Source organism: Rana temporaria, chromosome 12 (genome assembly GCF_905171775.1).
Source record: "Rana temporaria chromosome 12, aRanTem1.1, whole genome shotgun sequence".
NCBI lineage: Eukaryota > Metazoa > Chordata > Amphibia > Anura > Ranidae > Rana > Rana temporaria.
In genome coordinates, this window is record NC_053500.1 from 106,792,256 (window position 1) to 106,811,835 (window position 19,580).

Here is a 19,580-nt window from a genome sequence, read left to right on the forward strand (position 1 = left end):
GTGGGGGGGCCCGCAGTGCGCCCCCCTGCCCCAGAGCACCCAACCCCCCCATGTTGAGGGCACGCGGCCTGGCACGGCTCAGGAGGGGGGGGGGACGCTCGCTCGTCCCCACTCCCTTCCTGGCCGGCCGGGTAGCGTGCTTTGGATACGGGTCTGGTATGGATTGTAGGGGGACCCCCTACGTCAATTTTTCGGCGTGGGGGGGTCTCCTTACAACCCATACCAGACCTAAGGGCCTGGTATGCTCCTGGGGGGGAACCCATGCCGGTTTTGTTTTTTACAAATTGCCGTGGAGTTCTCCCTCGGGAAAGCATACCAAATGCCGTCGCTGGAATGGGCCTTTACAAGGTGTTACTAACTTTACACTTTGTAAAACGAGCCCTAATTTTACACTTGCAAAATAACACTTACGGCGCAAAAAGGAAGCTAGAAAGCTTTGTGGATCGCCTTAAGTGCTAATTTGCATACTAGCAACGGCATTTCGACTCGAAATGCCCCCAGCGGCGGATGCGGTACTGCATCCTAAAATTAGGCAGTGTAATTCAATTACACATGCCGGATCTTCTGTGTAACTTTGGAAAAAGCCTTTTGAGGATCGTTTCCAAAGTTACACACAGACTGAACAGCAGTTAAGTCGGAGTATCTCTTTTGAGGATAACCCCCACAGTTCTTACAAATTGGAATCTTTCAGAAATATATGAAATAATCAGGTTTTTTTAACTGTCAGTTTGGGGCGGATTGTGTCTTTAAAAAGCATGTAGGAAATGATAAAACTTTATTACACATCCATTGATTTTCTTTTATTTAATAGCCTGTATGTGGTTTTGCAGATAATATAGATGTTGCATTAACTTGATTTCTGTTGATTACAAGAGTGAAACTAATGGTCAAAAATCATCATGAGAACAAGAAACAAGTAGGGCAAAGGTAGGACAAACAGAGTAGGAGGGCGATTAATAAAAAAGGGAGGTTGTTAAAGCAATGGGGGAAACAAGACAGACGATAAACAAGAAGTGGAGGCCAGAGGGAGGGAGGAAAAGAAGATTGAGTATGAAAGGGAGTACTGGAATAATAGTCAATGTTAGCCAATCAGGCAGAGAAATTGAAAGAGCAAAGGCTAGAATTATAGATTTCAAGTGAAAAAAATAAAAAAGGCTAAAGAATGCTGAGAAATAAAACACACACAAAAAAAAAAAAATCCATTTCACCCTGGAGACCAGATGGAAGATCAGATTTATGAGTGTTGTGGAGACAATCCTGGTTCCAGGTTCTCTTGAAGCCACCCAGCATTGTGAGAACAACGAACATGAAGTCATTAAGTCAAGTGCGATTACAGACATTAGTAATTTTATATATATGTTGTAGTGTGCGCCAATGAGCCAGCATGTTACTGTTACGAAATATTCCCAGTGCAGAGTACTCTACAAGACTGATATGGCTGAATGAAAGAGGAGTTATGTGGCCTGACAACACAGAGAAGGGTCATGTCTGAAGGAGAATAACATCAGCCAAGGGGGAGGGAGAGGACGGAGGGGAAAAAAAGAATAGGAAATAAAGGGGAAAAAAATCCTTTGGAGAAAGATCAGACAGACAGTGACAAATGGAAATGGCGAGTTTAGTGCAAGATTTAAAAAGAAAAACAATGTAGGTAATGATGAGAATCATATTGCAGTAAAATAAAATGGCCTACATAGATTTAAAGGGAGACTAAGGCCGCGTACACACGATCAGTCCATCCGATGAAAACGGACTGAAGGACAGTTGTCTTAAGTTAACCGATGAAGCTGACTGATGGTCCGTCGCGCCTACACACCATAGGTTAAAAAACCGATCGTGTCAGAACGCAGTGACGTAAAACACAACGACGTGCTGAAAAAAACGAAGTTCAATGCTTCCAAGCATGCGTCGACTTGATTCTGAGCATGCGTGGATTTTTAACCGATGCTTTTGCATACTAACGATCGGTTTTGACCTATGGGTTAGGCGTCCATCGGTTCAATTTTAAAGCAAGTTCTCTTTTTTTTGACCAAAGGTTAAATAACCTATGGGGCCTACACACGATCGGTTTGGACTGATGAAAACGGTACTTCAGACTGTTCTCCTCTGGCGATCCTATCGTGTGTACGAGGCCTAAGAATTTGGCTTCAGGTAAGAGCATTGATACATGGGAAAATGTTCTTTTGTGCTACTGGGTAGCCATGAGTTGTCACTGTTCAACTTAAAAAAAATTAAAACCTGGCTGTGGACACTGGCAACAACACCAAACCACAAGTGTTTCTAAAGGCCCATACACACGATCTGACTTTTTGACAACAATGGTCCGACGGACGTGTTTTATCGGACAATCTGTATGCTCCATCGGACAATGGTTTCCGTTTTTTCAACGGACAAATGTTCGCTGTGCATGCTCTCAAACTTTCCGACAACAAATGTCCGATGGAGGATCATCCGATCGTGTGTACACAAGTCCATTGGACTAAAGTACAAAGTACATACACGCATGCTCCGAACCAATGATAAAAATCAGACAATAGCAGAAGTTGCCCAAAGGGTGGCGGTAAAGAGCTGAAAAACCACATGATTTGGTGAATGTTGGCTGAAAAAGTTCTGCCGTGTGTATGCATACCAAGTTCACGGCCAACGCCCCTTCAGACCAAAATCCACAGAAAAGTCAGATGGAAGTCCGATCGTGTGTATGAGGCTTTAGGTTCCTAAGCTTTCCTAAGTTCCTCAGGTTCTTAAAATATAACAGTAGCCAGGTTATGGACATTGAAATATTTACATATTCATAACAGAAGCTTTTAAAATAAGTACTCAGTAGCCTTTGTAGTTACAGCCATTGTGGAGCAATTCATCTTGTGCAAGTGCACTAAAGATGCAGTAAAGTTTTTCAAGTAAAATCTCAGCTGTTTTCTTCCTGTATACCTACTCTGTGTTTACAGTGCATCCGGAAAGTATTCACAGTGCTTCACTTTTTCCACATTTTGTTATGTTATAGCCTTATTCCAAAAAGGAATACATTCATTATTTTCCTCAAAATTCTACAAACAATACCCCATAATGACAACATGAAAGAAGTTTGTTTGAAATCTTGGTATTTTTATTTTAATAAAGTTACAATGTACATAAGTATTCACAGCCTTTGCTCTATACTTTGTTGAAGCACCTTTGGAACCAATTACACCCTTTTTGAGTATGATGCTACAAGCTTGGCAATTTTTGGGTAGTTTCTCCCATTCTTCTTTGCAGGACCTCTCAAGCTCCATCAGGTTGGATGAGGAGCGTCAGTCCACAGCCAATTTCAGATTTCTCCAAAGATGTTCAATTGGGTTCAAGTCTGGGATCTGGTTGGGCCAATCAAGGACATTCACAGAGTTGTCACTCTTTTGTTATCTTGGCTCTGTGCCTAGGGTTGTTGTCCTGCTGGAAGATTAATCTTTGCCCCAGTCTGAGGTCCAGAGTGCATCAAGGATGTCTCTGTACATTGCTGCATTCATCTTTCCCTCAATCTTGACTATTCTTACAGTTCTTGCTGCTGAAAAACATCCCTACACCATGATGCTGCCACCACCATGCTTCACTGTAGGGATGGTATTGGCCAGTTGATGAGCAGTGCCTGGTTTCCACCGGAAATTATGCTTGCCATTCAGGCCAAAGAGTTCAATCTTTCATCAGACCAGAGAATTGTGTTTCTCATGATCTGAGAGTCCTTCAGGTGCCTTTTGGCAAACTCCAGGCAGGCTGTCATGTGCCTTTTACTGAGGAGTGGCTTCTGTCTGATCACTGTACCATACAGGCCTGATTGGTGGAGTGCTGCAGAGATGGTTGTTCTTCTGCAAGTTTCTCCTCTCTCCACAGAGAAACGCTGGAGCTCTCTCAAAGTGACCATTGGGTTCTTGGTTATCTCCCTGACTAAGGCCCTTCTCCCCGATCGCTCAGTTTGGCCCGCTCTAGGAAGAGTGTGCCAAACTTCTTCTATTTACGGATGATGGAGGCCACTGTGCTCTTTGGGCCGGACTATAGTTTAAAAAAATATAAAAGCAAATTCCTATACACACATCTTATTTGTAATGCAAAAACAGAATAAATAACTATTTTTAATATTTTAAATAAAAAACAATTTTAATCAACATAAACTTGTTAGTATTTCACAGACTCCCCTCATCACAGATCCCCTCCCCATCACAGTTACCCCTCCCCCGCATTACAGAACCCCTCCACATCACAGAACCTCTCCATCACAGATCCCCCCATCACAGATTCCCTCTATCAAAAAGCCCCCATATCAGGTCATCCATCATAAAGCCCCCATAAAAGATCCCCCATCACAGACCCCCATCACAAATCTCTCCATCACAAAGCCCCCCCATAAAAGATCCCCCATCACAAATCTCTCCATCACAAAGCCTCCCCGTAACAGTCTCCGCCCCATCACAGTCTCCGCCCCATCACAGTCTCCGCCCCATCACAGTCTCCGCCCCGTCACAGACTCCTCCCATCACAGACTCCTCCCATCACAGATCCCCCATCACAAACTCCCCCATGACAGACTCCCCCCCCCCCCATCACAGACTCCCCCATAACATAACAGATTCCCCCGTAACAGACTCCTCCCATCACAGACTCCCCCATAACATAACAGACTCCTCCCATCACAGACTCCCCCATAACTGATTCCCCTATAACAGACTCCCCCCATCGCAGATCCCCCCCATCGCAGATCCCCCCCATCGCAGATCCCCCCCATCACAGATCCCCCCCATCACAGACTCCCCCATAACAGATCCCTCCATAACAGATCCCCCAATCGGACTCCACCCATAATGGATCCCCCCATAACACTCGCCCATCACAGACTCCCCCATAACGGATCCCCCCAATCACAGATCCCCTCCATCGATATTACACTTCTATAATATCACAGCACCCCCCTTCCCCGCTGCTACCTTAATCACACAAGACATGAAGCAGGGAAGGTCCGGACAAAGTTATCATATAGATATATTCGCCAGCACACCAAGGATCGCTTAAAACGTCCAAAAAAATTTTAATGCATAGAAACGATCAGAGAGAATAGCAACGTTTCGAAGTCGCACAGGACCTCTTCGTCACTTGCCTGACGAAGAGGTCCTGTGCGACTTCGAAACGTTGCTATTCTCTGTGATCGTTTCTATGCATTAAACATTTTTTGGACGTTTTAAGCGATCCTTGGTGTGCTGGCGAATATATCTATATGATTGCTTTTCCAGTTCCCAGCTGGTGATCGCTTCAGCACCCTCTTTTCTCATTGGCTACTCTGCAGGAAGGTGTGCAATTGGAATGTTTTTGAGAGTGAGGTCCGGACAAAGGGCGGGACTTTGCGAGTGAAAGGCAAGTGATTGATTGCTGGGAACGTCCCACTACCTAGTAACCCGCTTCCGAACCTGTCATGTTTCTCGTCTTGTGTGATAAAGGCAGCAGAGGGGAGTGGGATTGCTGCAATGTTAAAGGGGCAGTCCGCGGGCTGGGTAAATCACACTGGTGGGCCAATTGTGGCCCGCGGGCCGTAGTTTGAGGACCCCTGTTCTACAGGAAGGAGCTAGACTTTCATTGGTCCAAGCTGAACCAATGAAACCTAGCAAAAATACCCATACTTGGAATTCAACTTTAAACTAACAAAGCTTCAGCTACCCCAATGTTGGCTGCCCCCTAACCTGCCAACTACAATAAATGCTGTTCTGGGTAGACAAAAGCTTACTTACTAGCACAGGGGTATTTAAAACAATGTAATATTATTTGGTCCCCTGCTTGCTGTGGGTGTACTTGTCAGATGGGAGGGGCCGGGAGCACCAAAGAGGAACCCGAGAAGAGGAGGATCTGGGCTGCTCTGTAAAAACTACTGCACAGAGCAGGTAAGTATAACATGTTTGTTATTCTTAAGCAAAAAAGAAATGAGACTTTAGTATTACATTAACCACTTAAGCCCCGGACCAAAATGCAGGTAAAGGTCCAGGCCCCTTTTTGCGATTCGGCACTGCGTCACTTTAACTGACAATTGCGCTGTCGTGCGACGTGGCACCCAAACAAAATTGGCGTCCTTTTTTTCCCACAAATAGAGCTTTCTTTTGGTGGTATTTGATCACCTCTGCGTTTTTTATTTTTTGCGCTATAAACAAAAATAGAGCGACAATTTTTTACTTTTTGCTATAATAAATATCCCCAAAATTATATAAAACAATTGTTTTTTTCCTCAGTTTAGGCCGATACTTATTCTTCTACATATTTTCGATAAAAAAATCGCAATAAGCGTTTATCGGTTGGTTTGCGCAAAATTTATAGCGTTTACAAAATAGGGGATCGTTTTATTGCATTTTTATTATTTATTTTTTACTACTAATGGCGGCGATCAGCGTTTTTTTTTTATTTTTTTTTTTTTCGTGACTGCGACATTATGGCAGACACTTTGGACAATTTTGACACATTTTTGGGACCATTGTCATTTTCACAGCAAAAAATGCATTTAAAATGCATTGTTTATTGTGGAAATGAAAGTTGCAGTTTGGGAGTTAACCACAGGCGGCGCTGAAGGAGTTATGTTTCACCTAGTGTGTGTTTACAACTGTAGGGGGGTGTGGCTGTAGGAGTGACGTCATCGATTGTGTCTCTCTATAAAGGGGATGACACGATCGATGCAGCCGCCACAGTGAAGCACGGGGAAGCCGTTCTTCAGCTCCGGGGACCGATCGCGGGACCCCATCGGCGATCGGGTCCCGGAGCTTCGGACCGAGTCGCGGGAGCGCGCCCGCGACCCACGGCTTGGTAGATGTACAGGATGTACCTGTACGTACATCTGCCCAGCCGTGCCATTCTGCTGACGTATATATGCAGGAAGCGGTCGTTAAGTGGTTAACCACTTGGCCTATAGCAGAATGACGGCCGGGCGGTGGTTCAGTTATCCTGACTGGACATCATATGACGTCCAGCAGGATATAAGCCGCCACCCGTGGGGGCGCGCATTGCGGCAATCAGTGGAGCTGACACACCGATCTCAGTAAAGAGCCTCTGATGGAGGCTCTTTACAACGTGATCAGCCGTGTCCAATCACGGCTGATCACAATGTAAACAGGAAGAGTCATTGACCGACTTTTCCTCACTTGCGTCTGACAGACACGAGTAGAGGAGAGCCGATCGGAGGCTCTCTTGACACTGGGGGTCTGTGCTGATTGTTTATCAGCGCACCCCCCCTCAGATGCCCACACTGGACCACCAGGAGAGCCCCCAGTATCACCAGGCAAGCACCTAACATGTAGATGGCCATCCACATGTGCAAATTAATGCCCAACATATGCCAATCAGTGCCCACAAATGAAAACTGACTGGCACCATTATGGCAGCCTAAGTCTGAATGTGCGCCGCGCTAATTTAAGCGTATTCTGGAAACCAGATACGCTTAAATTAGGCTCAGATACGAGCGGCGTAAGTGTCTTACACCGTTGTATCCTAAAGTGTAATTTTTAGGCTGACCGCTAGGTGGCGCTTCCATTGCGGTCGGCGTAGAATATGTAAATCACTAGATACGCCTATTCACGAACGTACGCCCGGCCGACGCAGTACAGCTACGCCGTTTACGTAACGCATTATCAGGCCTAAAGTTATTCCATAAAATAGCTGGAATAGTAATGTTAAGTATGGCCGTCGTTCCCGCGTCGAAATTTGAAAATTTTACATCGTTTGCGTAAGTCGTCCGTGAATAGGAATTTACGTCCACGTCAAAACCAATAGGATCGTGCAGCGTACTTTGCCGCAATGCACACTGGGATATGTACACGGACGGCGCATGCGCCGTTCGTAAAATATGTCAGTCACGTCAGCTCACCCTCTATTAACATAAAACATGCCCCCTCAGCCGAATTTGAATTAGGCGCCATTACGCCCGCCCGATTTACGCTACGCCGCCGTAACTTAGCAGGCAAGTACTTTGTGAATCATGTACTTGCCTCGCTAACTTACGGCGGCGTAGTGTAAATGCCATACGCTACGCCGCCGCAACTATGCGCCGGCAATCCTGAATCCAGCTATTAGCCTGTAAAGTATGGGCTTTGATCAATAAAATCACTGATATTTAACACTAGGATTTGACTAGGAGCATCACCTGGATTGCATCACGATCAGCATGCCAGAGAAGGCTCCACTGCTGCTAAGCAACCTGCAGGGAGCTCAACTGTCTACAACCAATAGAGATGGGCTCGGGTGAGTTTGAAATCCCACATGCCGGATCCCGATCACTGGGTTCCAATGTGCTGCCGCCGCTGCCATGGTGACAGAGACCAGTGCTATGATTAGCTGGGACAGGACAGCAACTCTGGTTGTTCCAGCACTGGGAGGATTCCCCCAACAACCTATAATGTGTAGATGGGAGAATTGGATCATTCCTTTTTTTTTTTCACTCAACCTAATTGTTGCCCCTGACGTGTATGTAGCCCAACATACAGCTTAAACCTTGCATCCTAAATAACCAGACTGTCTGTAACTTTGGATCTTTATTATGATGAACAGGTGGTGGCCATATAAGATGCGTATGAATAATGGTGAAACTAGAGATAAACAAATAAATGAACATATAAGAATTATATGAACACAAACAAATGTCTACTAGGCATATATATAACAGCATTTATCATACCAGCGATGCTGTCCCAGGAGGATCAAGACTTAGGAAACACGTGGTGCAGGCTTAGCTGACTCCATGTGGACTGTCCAGTGGTCCAAGATGAAAGAGTTGTGATAGGAAGTGAAGACAGTTTTCAGTAACATGACAGGAAATATACATTACCATAGAACACTGCCCATCAACAGTCCTTTAGGAGTGGCATCTAGTGGACATTATTTGAATTACAAGTCCATAAGATATTACTGCATTTCCTTGTAGGCCAAAGGCATGACACTAATAGTTGAATGAAAAAAAAGTGATCAATGTATGGGCTGCCTAAGAGCTAAGACCAGCCATAGACAGTTTAAATCTCAGCTGGTTCAGCAGGATCTGGCTGAGATTTGAACCATTAATGAGCAAATTCTCTTATGATTATCACTAGTAGTTGCTATAGCCACTAGTGATAATCGCTGTTTGTCAGGAGAATACAATTGCTGGGCAGGAGGGATATTCCCCTGTCAGCACTGTCTGTGTTGATGGGGGAATCATGCAAGTTTCTTTCCTGCAATCTGTGGATGCAGACAATAAATTTGCACCATATATTACCTGCCTAACTGAAAGTGAAAGTAAATTGTGAATGTCTTGAAAGAACAGGAGAGGGGGAGGGAGACAGATGGGGAGAGGGAGAGAATGGATGGAGATAATGCAGTTTAGTGATTACAGTGCACTGCAGTCTGCAGTGCATACACTCACCCACGGTCCCAGCTACAATCTCAGATATCATTCACACACAGCCAGGAATGCTGCTGATTTTCATATTTCCCGCCCACACATCCCCTCTCTTTAGATACAGCACGCCGGGATAGTGTGGGCGGAACTGGAAGGAGGAGGAGGAGCTGTATTCCTCCCTGCTTGTATGTGAGAAGAGTGAGGGGGGATGGCTGGACTTGCTGGGCTGTGAAAGAGTGTCACTCGGCTCAGCTTACAGTCACCACTCTCAGAATTTACAGGCTAGTTCTCCTGTCCTAAGGATGGGAGAAATCAGTCTTTTTTCAGTAACTGAGATGAAGAGGAAGGAGCAGATCGGGCGGCTGTGGTTGTGTGAGCGCTTGCATTATGCAGTGTCAGCGAGCAGAGGGAGGGGGAGGAATCCCCCGCAGGAGCTGACTGGGGATGCTCTCCCTCTCAGGAGAGATTGTGTTACTCCAGCGGCCGCCTGAGCAAAATACAAAAGATGCAAAAAAATATATTTTGGGGGGGGGGGGGGGAATCACATGGTGGGGCACAGCACAATGTTGGGGGGATCAGGGCCACCTCTGCCCCCCCCCCTAGGGACGCCATTGAAATCAAAGTCAGTCAGCCAATGAAGAGAGAAAGGGGGCGGGGACGGTTCACAGGTCCATGTCTGAATGGACACATAGAGCTGTGGCTTGGCTTGGGTGCCCCTGTGTTGTCTCTTCGGCTCCCTATCACAGAATGCTCCGGAAGTCACGTTCCGTCGCCGCCATCTTGCTACACCCCACACTCCTGCACAGTAGTGATAGAGTGAGAAGGGGGCAAGCAGACATCTTGTTACACCCATCTGAGTTTTAGATTTCACACTTATTTTTAACACAAAACGGAGCTTATATATCCACAAAAGAATTACGCCGGCGTATCTATTGATACGCCGCGTAATTTTAAAGTTCCCGCGTCGTATCTTTGTTTTGTATCTACAAAACAAGATACGACGGCATCTGGGATCGATCCGACAGGTGTACGCCGTCGGATCTTAGGTGCATTTTTTCCGCCGGCCGCTAGGTGGCGTTTCCGTTGAATTCCGCGTCAAGTATGCAAATTAGCTAGTTACGGCGATCCACGAACGTACGTCCGGCCTGCGCATTTTTTTACGTCGTTGGTGTTTGGCTTTTTCCGGCGTAAAGTTACCCCTGCTATTATGAGGCGTACTCAATGTTAAGTATGGCCGTCGTTCCCGCATCAAATTTTGAATTTTTTACGTCATTTGCGTAAGTCGTTCGCGAATAGGGATTTGCGTAGAATGACGTCACCGTCGTAAGCATTGGCTTGTTCCGGTTTAATTAAGAGCATGCGCACTGGGATACCCCCACGGACGGCGCATGCGCCCTTTAACCAGTTCCCGACCCCCGCATGTACATATACGTCCACAATATGGCACGTACAGGCACATGGGCGTACATGTACGTCCTCGCCTATTAGCGGGTGGGGGTCCGATCGGGACCCCCCCCCCGCTACATGCGGAGGTCGGGTCCGCTCGGGGAGCGATCCGGGACCACGGCGCGGCTATTTGTTTATAGCCGCTCCGTCGCGATCGCTCCCCGGAGCTGAAGAACGGGGAGAGCCGTGTGTAAACACGGCTTCCCTGTGCTTCACTGTGTCGGCGCATCGATCGCGTCATTCCCTTTATAGGGAAGACACGATCGATGACGTCATTCCTACAGCCACACCCCCCTACAGTTGTAAACACATACTAGGTGCACCCTAACTCCTACAGCGCCACCTGTGGTTAACTCCCAAACTGCAACTGTCATTTTCACAATAAAGAATGCAATTTAAATGCATTTTTTGCTGTGAAAATGACAATGGTCCCAAAAATGTGTCAAAATTGTCCGAAGTGTCCGCCATAATGTCGCAGTCACGAAAAAAATTGCTGATCGCCGCCATTAGTAGTAAAAAAAAAAAAATTAATAAAAATGCAATAAAACTATCCCCTATTTTGTAAACGCTATAAATTTTGCGCAAACCAATCGATAAACGCTTATTGCGATTTTTTTTTACTAAAAATAGGTAGAAGAATACGTATCGGCCTAAACTGAGGAAAAAAAATGTTTTTATATATGTTTTTGGGGGATATTTATTACAGCAAAAAGTAAAAAATATTGCATTTTTTTCAAAATTGTCGCTCTATTTTAGTTTTTGGCGCAAAAACTAAAAACCGCAGATGTGATCAAATACCACCAAAAGAAAGCTCTATTTGTGGGGGGAAAAAGGACGCCAATTTTGTTTGGGAGCCACGTCGCACGACCGCGCAATTGTCTGTTAAAGCGACGCAGTCCCGAACTGTAAAAACACCTTGGGTCTTTAGGCTGCATATTGGTCCGGGGCTTAACTGGTTAAAAAAAACGCTGTTTACGTCGGGTCACGACGTATTTACATAAAACACACCCCCATCACATCCATTTGAATTCCGCGCCCTTACGCCGCCAAAGATACACTACACCAACGTAACATACGGCGCAAATTCTTTTAGGATTCAAAAAAAAGATTACGGCGGCGTAGTGTATCTTAGATATGCTGCGCCCGGCGGAGAGAAGCGCCGATCTACGTGAATCTGCCCCAGTGTTTTTAAATCCTACGGACTGTTTAGATGTTAAATGTGAAAATATGAGGTGTTTTGTCGCATGAGCAAACATGTAAGGTCATCAGGTTTGCTGCTGCTTTCAACATTTAACATTTAAACAGTCCGTCGGATTTCCAAATACTGGGCCAGATTCAGATAGAGATACGACGGCGTATCTCCGAGTTCCGTCCGTTGTATCTATGCGACTGATTCATAGAATCAGTTACGCATAGATCTCCCTAAGATCCGCCAGGTGTAAGTGACTTACACCGTCGGATCTTAGGCTGCAATCTCACGCTGGCCGCTAGGTGGCGCTTCCGTTTGTATTCGCGACAAATATGCAAATGAGGAGTTACGCTGATTCAGAAACGAACGACCGCCGTCATTCCGGGGTTGAATTTTTTACGTCGTTTGCGTAAGTCGGTTGCGAATACGGATGGACGTAATTTACGTTCACGTCGAAACCAATGACGTCCTAGCGACATCATTTGGAGCAATGCACGCTGGGAAATTTAGCGGACGGCGCATGCGCAGTTCGTTCGGCCTGATTTAAATTCTACACGCCCCCTAGCCGAGGAATTTGAATTCCGCCGGGGGATTTACTATACGCCGCCACAACTTCAGAGGCAAGTGCTTTCTGAATAAAGCACTTGCCTCAAAAACTTGCGCCGGCGGATCGTAAATCACAGGTTACGCGGATCTAAAAATCCGCTAACCTATCTGAATCTAGCCCATTGTCTTTAAGCATATAAGCTCCGTTTTGTGTTGAAAATAAGTTTCAAATCTAAAACTCTGGTGGGTGTAACAAGATATCCGCTTGCCCCCTTCTCACTCTATCTTTACTGTCCAGGAGTGTGGGGTGTAGCAAGATGGCGGCGAAAAAACATCACTTCCGCAGCATTCTGTGATAGGGAGCGAAATGTGACACTGCACCCCATAGCAAGCTGCTTGCTGTGGGGCCACTCAACAGGAGGGAGGGACCAGGAACATTGAAGAGGGACCCGAGAATAGGAGAATCCAGGCTGCTCTGTGCAAATCCACTGCACAGGGCAGGTAAGTTAAAGCGGAGTTCCACCCTAAAAATGAACTTTCTATGAACAGCTTGCCCTTAATGTAAAAAAATTAATTAAAAAAATATTAATTTTTACTCACTTCTATCTGGCTGTTACTAGGCAAATTTCGTAATCTGCCTAGTTCCTGGTCCTAGGTGGTTCAACTTCCTGTCCTAAGACCCCATTGCCTCCTGGGAAATGATGACACTTATTTTCCAGGGGCCAGATTCACAAAGAGATACAACGGTGTATCTCCTGATACACCATCGTATCTCTGACTTACACTGGTCATATCTATGCGCCTGATTCATAGAATCAGTTACGCATAGATATGGCTAAGATCCGACAGGTGTAACTGTGTTACACCGTCGGATCTTATTTTCAATTTGAAAATGGCGCGGGGGGCGTTCCCGCTGATTTACACTGAATAATATGTAAATCAGCGAGATACACGAATTCACGAACGTACGCGGACCCGACGCAGTTTCTTACGACGTTTCCGTAGCGGTTTTCCCGGCGTATCCTTACCCCTGCTTCTATGAGGCGCAGCCAATGTTAAGTATAGCCGTCGTTCCCGTGTCGATTTTGAATTTTTTTACGTCGTTTGCGTACGCCGATTCAGAAACCCGCGCGTCGCAAGTTACGCTCACGTCGAAACCACTGACGTCCTAGTGACGTCAGTGGGAGCAATGCACGCCGGGAAATTTCGCGGACGGCGCATGCTCATTTAAATCGGTGCGGGAACGCGCCTGATTTAAATAGTACACTCCCCCTAGCCGCGGAATTTGAATTCCGCCGGGAGATTTGCGAGACGCCACCGCAAGTTTGGAGGTAAGTGGTTTGTGAATTACCCACTTGCCTCTCAAACTTGCGGCAGCGTATCTTAAATCAGATAGATCACGCGGATCTAAAGATCCGCTGATCTACCTGAATCTGGCCCCAGGAGTCTCTGGACATTACTGTGCCTAAAAATCGCCCAGCATGCACCTCTCCCTGAAAACCAGGAAGAAAAATGAACTGGGCTTCACATGCCCACACATATGATGGATACGGCCACAACATGAGCTGGAGGATATAAGGCAAGTGTTTGCAATGATCTCTGGAACGATTGGGGAGCTATTAATATGTTTAAGGACTATTTAATGTGATTAATTTTAGCTTGCAAAAAAAAAAAATAATTATGCCCGGAACCCCGCTTTAAGATGTTTGTTATGGTTACCTAAAGAAAAATGTCCCCGACCATTTACATCAGAACATTAGAGACCTCAATCGCTTCCCCTTTCACATCAGAGCCCTCACTCCTCCTTTCTTCACATCAACAATTATAAGTAAAGGTATCCTTTAGATTTATGCCAAATGTTTTCTTGGTAATGGATAGAGAAGAGACTCATTAAAATCACTGCATTTTGCTTTCTGTATCCCGTTGGCAAGATTTTCCTTTCCCTTCCTGAGAGAACTACAAGGCATCCAATGTGCGGTATATGTGCAGTGAGATAAGAAAAGCAGTAAGGCACATCGCAAACAGATCCTTCATATCTAAGGTGCAAATATAGATGCAGGGTTAAATCCAAACTATTTATAGATGGCAACTGTCCTGAATTTGCCAGGACGGCCCCGCAGCTATGTGTTCTGTCCCAGTGATACTATGTATGGGCTGTATCTAGAGGTCACAGAATCCCTCTTTTTGTGTGTGGCTGTGGGCAGTGGTGGCAGTGTCCCTGCGACTGGGACAAAGATTGTGGCTAGTATGTAAAAGTGGGAAGTATGCTAAATGCAAAAAACAAGGGGCTAGATTCAGGTAGCTGGGTGCATTGTTACGGCGGCGTAGCGTATCGTATTTACGATACGCCACCGTAAATCAGAGAGGCAAGTGCTGTATTCACAAAGCACTCGCCTCCTAAGTTACGGCGGCGTAGCGTTAATGGGACCGGCGTAAGCGCGCCTAATTCAAATGAGTATGAGGGGGGAGTGTTTTATATAAATGGGTGGTGACCCGACGTGTTTGATGTTTTTTACGAACGGCGTGTATATATCCCAGTGTGCATTGCTCCAAATTACGCTGCAAGGACGTATTGGTTTTGACGTGAACGTAAATTACGTCCAGCCCTATTCGCGAACGACTTACGCAAACGACGTAAAAAAAATCAAAATTCAACGCGGGAACGACGTCCATACTTAACATTGCGTACGCCTCATAGAAGCAGGAGCAACGTTATGCCGGAAAAGCCTTACGCAAACGACGTAAAAAAAATTCACCGGGCACACGTACGTTTGTGAATCGGCGTATCTAGGTCATTTGCATATTATACGCCGAACACGACGGAAGCGCCACCTAGCGGCCAGCGGAAATATGCACCCTAAGATACGACGGCGTAAGAGACTTACGCCAGTGGGATCTTAGCCTAATTTCGGCGTATCTTGCTTTCTGAATACAGAAAGAAGATACACCGGCACAGCTTTGAATTTACGCGGCGTAAATCAATGCTGAATCTAGCCCCTGGTTTGCAGTACAATACCATGCATTGATTTACATTAAAATCATCACGTTCACATGTATAGCTAAAAGACAACAGCCCCCCCCCCCCCCTTTCAGGAAGCCTTTTGTGAGACCGGAGGCCAGCAAGTGTGATAATGCAAACTCACATAAACAGTGTTACATAAATTTGCATAGTGAGTCAATGCCATTAAACATGGATACCAACTATATATACCAACTATAGGGCCTCATAAATGCCTTAGTTTGTTCCAGAATTAAAGACATTCCCTGTTAGGGGCCCACTCAAGAAAGCTATCCAAATACAATCCGGGGGGGGGGGGGGGGGGTTATGGAAGTGAATGAGGATCATTCTATGTACTGCATTCAATGAACACTTGTGTGTATTGAGTTGTACACATCAAAATACATTCCCTAACCCTGGCCCCAGGGAGCACTTGATGATGGCAGTAATGTGCATCCCTTATCCTAATTTGGCGCTTGTGTATACAAATCCTGGCATTAATCGGAGGTCCTGCATAGAGGTTCTAAGTGTAAAGGTTTCTTGTAGATCCCTGGGACCCCAAACCTAGTCATAGGAAGGGGTGGCCTGTCCATTAAGGGTACACGGGCGCCGCCTCCCCTTTCCATCACCGGTGCCACCCCTATTCATGCGTCCGGCCCCTCTTCTGGTTTCCCGGCGCATGAATTACAGCAGCTTTTATTTTTTTAACCACTTGGGATCCGCGCTATGGACGAAAGACATCCACAGTGCGGCTCTCAAGTGCCGGGTGGACGTCCCTGGACGTCCTGTTGTTGTTGTTCCCCGTGCGCGCCAAAAACGTGCCCGGCGCATCGCTCGGGAGCCGATGCGTGTGCCTGGCGGGCGCGATGTCCGCCAGACACCCGCGATCGTCGGTGACACAGCAGGACCTGGAGCTCTGTGTGTAAACACAGAGCTCCACGTGCTGTCAGGGAGAGAGGAGACCGATCTGTGTCCCTTTACATAGGGACACAGCATCGGTCACCTCCCCCAGTCAGTCCCCACCCCCCACACAGTAACCCCTTCACTGCCAGTCACATTTATACAGTAATTAGTGCATTTTTATAGCACTGATCGCTGTATAAATGTGAATGGTCCCAAAATTGTGTCAAGTGTTCGATATGTCCGCCGCAATATCGCAGGCCTGACAAAAAAAATCGCAAATCGCCGCCATTACTAGTAAAAAAAAAAAAAACCATAAATCTATCCCCTATTTTGTAGGCGCTATGGGCCAAATCCACAAAGACCCGGCGTAACGGCGAATTTCTAATTTAAGTTACACTGCCTTAAAATTTCTACCTAAGTGCCCGATCCACAAAGCACTTACCTAGAAATTTCTGGCCGTGTAACTTAAATTCCGCCGGCGCAAGGCGTTCCTCATTTCATGGGGGCGATTCCCATTTAAATGAGGCGCGCTCCTGCGCCGGCCGTACTGTGCATGCTCGTGACGTCATTTTCCCGACGTGCATAGCGCGAAATTAGGTTACGTCGGGCTTTGTGGATTGCGACGGGTCAATAAAGTTGCGTCGGGAAAAAAAAAAGATGCCTCAGCCTCAGCTCTGTTACTGTGTGCTGTGTGAAGGGGGTGTGTCCCTTCCCTCCAATTAGCAATCAGACCTCTCCTGACTGAGCTCTGCAGAGTGTGACTTCACCTCTCCGCCCCCTTTTTTTCTAAACTCTCACACAAGCTTAACCACTTAAAGTGGAGGTTCACCCTAAAAGCGTTTTTTTTTTACATTACAGCCAGCATAGTAAGGACATTTCATTTCGGCAGGTTTTTTTTTTTTTTCTCTGTACTTACCTTTATATCCTGATTTTGTCCAGGGCTTCCGCGTTCTGATGACTCCGGGACTGGGCGTTCCTCTCCCAGCCTCAGGGTTCCGATGATTGACGGCTTGTGAAACAGGTGACCTGTCGCACAACGCGTGTCGGGATGTCCAAGCTGACGGCGACCGCTCCGCCCACTGAGGCTGCCCGATTTGCCTACTGACGCCGTCCGCCCTCCCCGCCCACTGAATCCGCTCGACGCTCGCCCACTCCACCCACTGAAGCGGCCTGATCCGCCTACTGACGCTGCCCGCCCTCTCCCCCCACTGAGTCCGCTCGCCGCCGACCAAGTATCGGGTCAGGCATCGGGAGCATTTGTGCGAGCACAAATACTCGCACAAACGCTCGGTATCGGTCCGGATACGGATACTATTATCGGTATCGGGACAACCCTAATAATTAATGCTTGAGTCATGAGGACTGAGCAGATTTATTGCTTCAAATGCATATCTTGAAAGATATTATAAATTCATTTTGTTAATTATTTAAACCAATAAAGTACCGCGGCCGTGTTTACTCCGATTTCTTTGGGTGTTTTTGTGTTTTATTGGAATATTGCAGCCAGCAACCCCATGAGAGGCCCAACTCTTGTACTGATCTCCTATTTTGCATCCAAAATATAGGTGTATGCCTTCTTTACCACGCTATCATACTGCACTTTTAAGATACAAATGTAACCACAAATGTAGCAGATGTTATCTGCCTTTTTATTTTTATTGTTTTACACAGTTTAGAGGCAACTTGGCTTCTGAGGGAAAATATCATGCAACGGTTCCTTGGAAATGTTAGGTAATGACACTTCCACAAGCCATCAGATGTAGCGGATCTGACCAAGACAAATGTACCTTGCAAGAAAAGAACAAGAAATGACAGGAAGGTAATAATCTTTAGTCTCAGAGTGAAGATAAATGTATACACTTCCATGTGGTATCATTTTCATTGCGCTACTGTACGTTGTAGAGAAGTTACGAGGCATCGCGGTCATCAGACTCCTCCCTCCCTTGTAGGCAAATGTAATCGCCTGTGTATTTGTGAAATATCTCTGCTCAGCATTGCGTTAGGAAAGCGAATGAGGTGTTTGGGTATGTTACCTGTCACCTGATTGGCTGAAACGGCAGGCGCTGTGATTGGACGCCTGTCTGGCGTCCAATCATAGCAGAGGACTGGAAGAGAGGAGGGGAGAAGACATCGAGGAGCGTGGACACCGCCGTGAATCGCTGCCTCACCGAGACAAGTGCCGGGCGGGCAGGGGATGCACACTGGCAGCATTTGATGGGGCACAGTAGCGGCAATTGATGGGCACACTGGCAGCATTTGATGGGTTACAGTAGCGGCAATTGATGGGCACACTGGCAGCAATTTATAGGCACAATAGCGGCAATTGATGGGCACAATGGCAGCCATAAATGGGCACAGTAGCGGCAATTGATGGGCACACTGGCAGCAATCGATGAGCACACTGGCAGCAATTGATGGGCATAGTAGTGGCAATTGATGAGCACACCGGCATCATTTGATGGGGCACAGTAGCGGCAATTTATGGGCACACTGGCAGCATTTAATGGGCACAGTAGCGGCAATTGATGGGCACACTGACAGAATTTGATGGGCACACTAGCAGCAATTGATGAGCACACTGGCAACAATTGGACACAGTAGTGGCAATTGATGGGCACACTGGCAGAATTTGATGGGCACACTAGCAGCAATTGATGAGCACACTGCAGCAATTGATAGGCACATTAGCGGCAATTGATGAGCACACTGGCAGCAATTGATGGGCACAGAATCAGCAATTGATGGGCACAGTGGCAGCAATTGATGGGCACATTGGCAGCAATTGATGGGTACAGTAGCTGCGTTTGATGGCACAGTGGCAGCAATTGATGGCACAGTGGCTGTTTGATGGGCACAGTAGCTCCGCTTGATGGGCACATTGGTGGCAATTGATGTCACAGTGGCTGCAATTGATGGGGGGGGGGGGGGTTCAGGTTGTTTGCACCCCCCATTTTGAGCACCAGCCCCCACTGTTTGGCGCTCTTTCTTTCCACATTGACTCTCTGATATGCGCTGGCTGTCTTTTACTTTCCTGTAATAATAACAATAAAGGATGTGGAACTCTTGAGACCATCATTTGGTGTTCTCTCATTTACCAGGTAGATGTTTGGCATGGGGGAGATGTGTACAGAAAAGGGCAG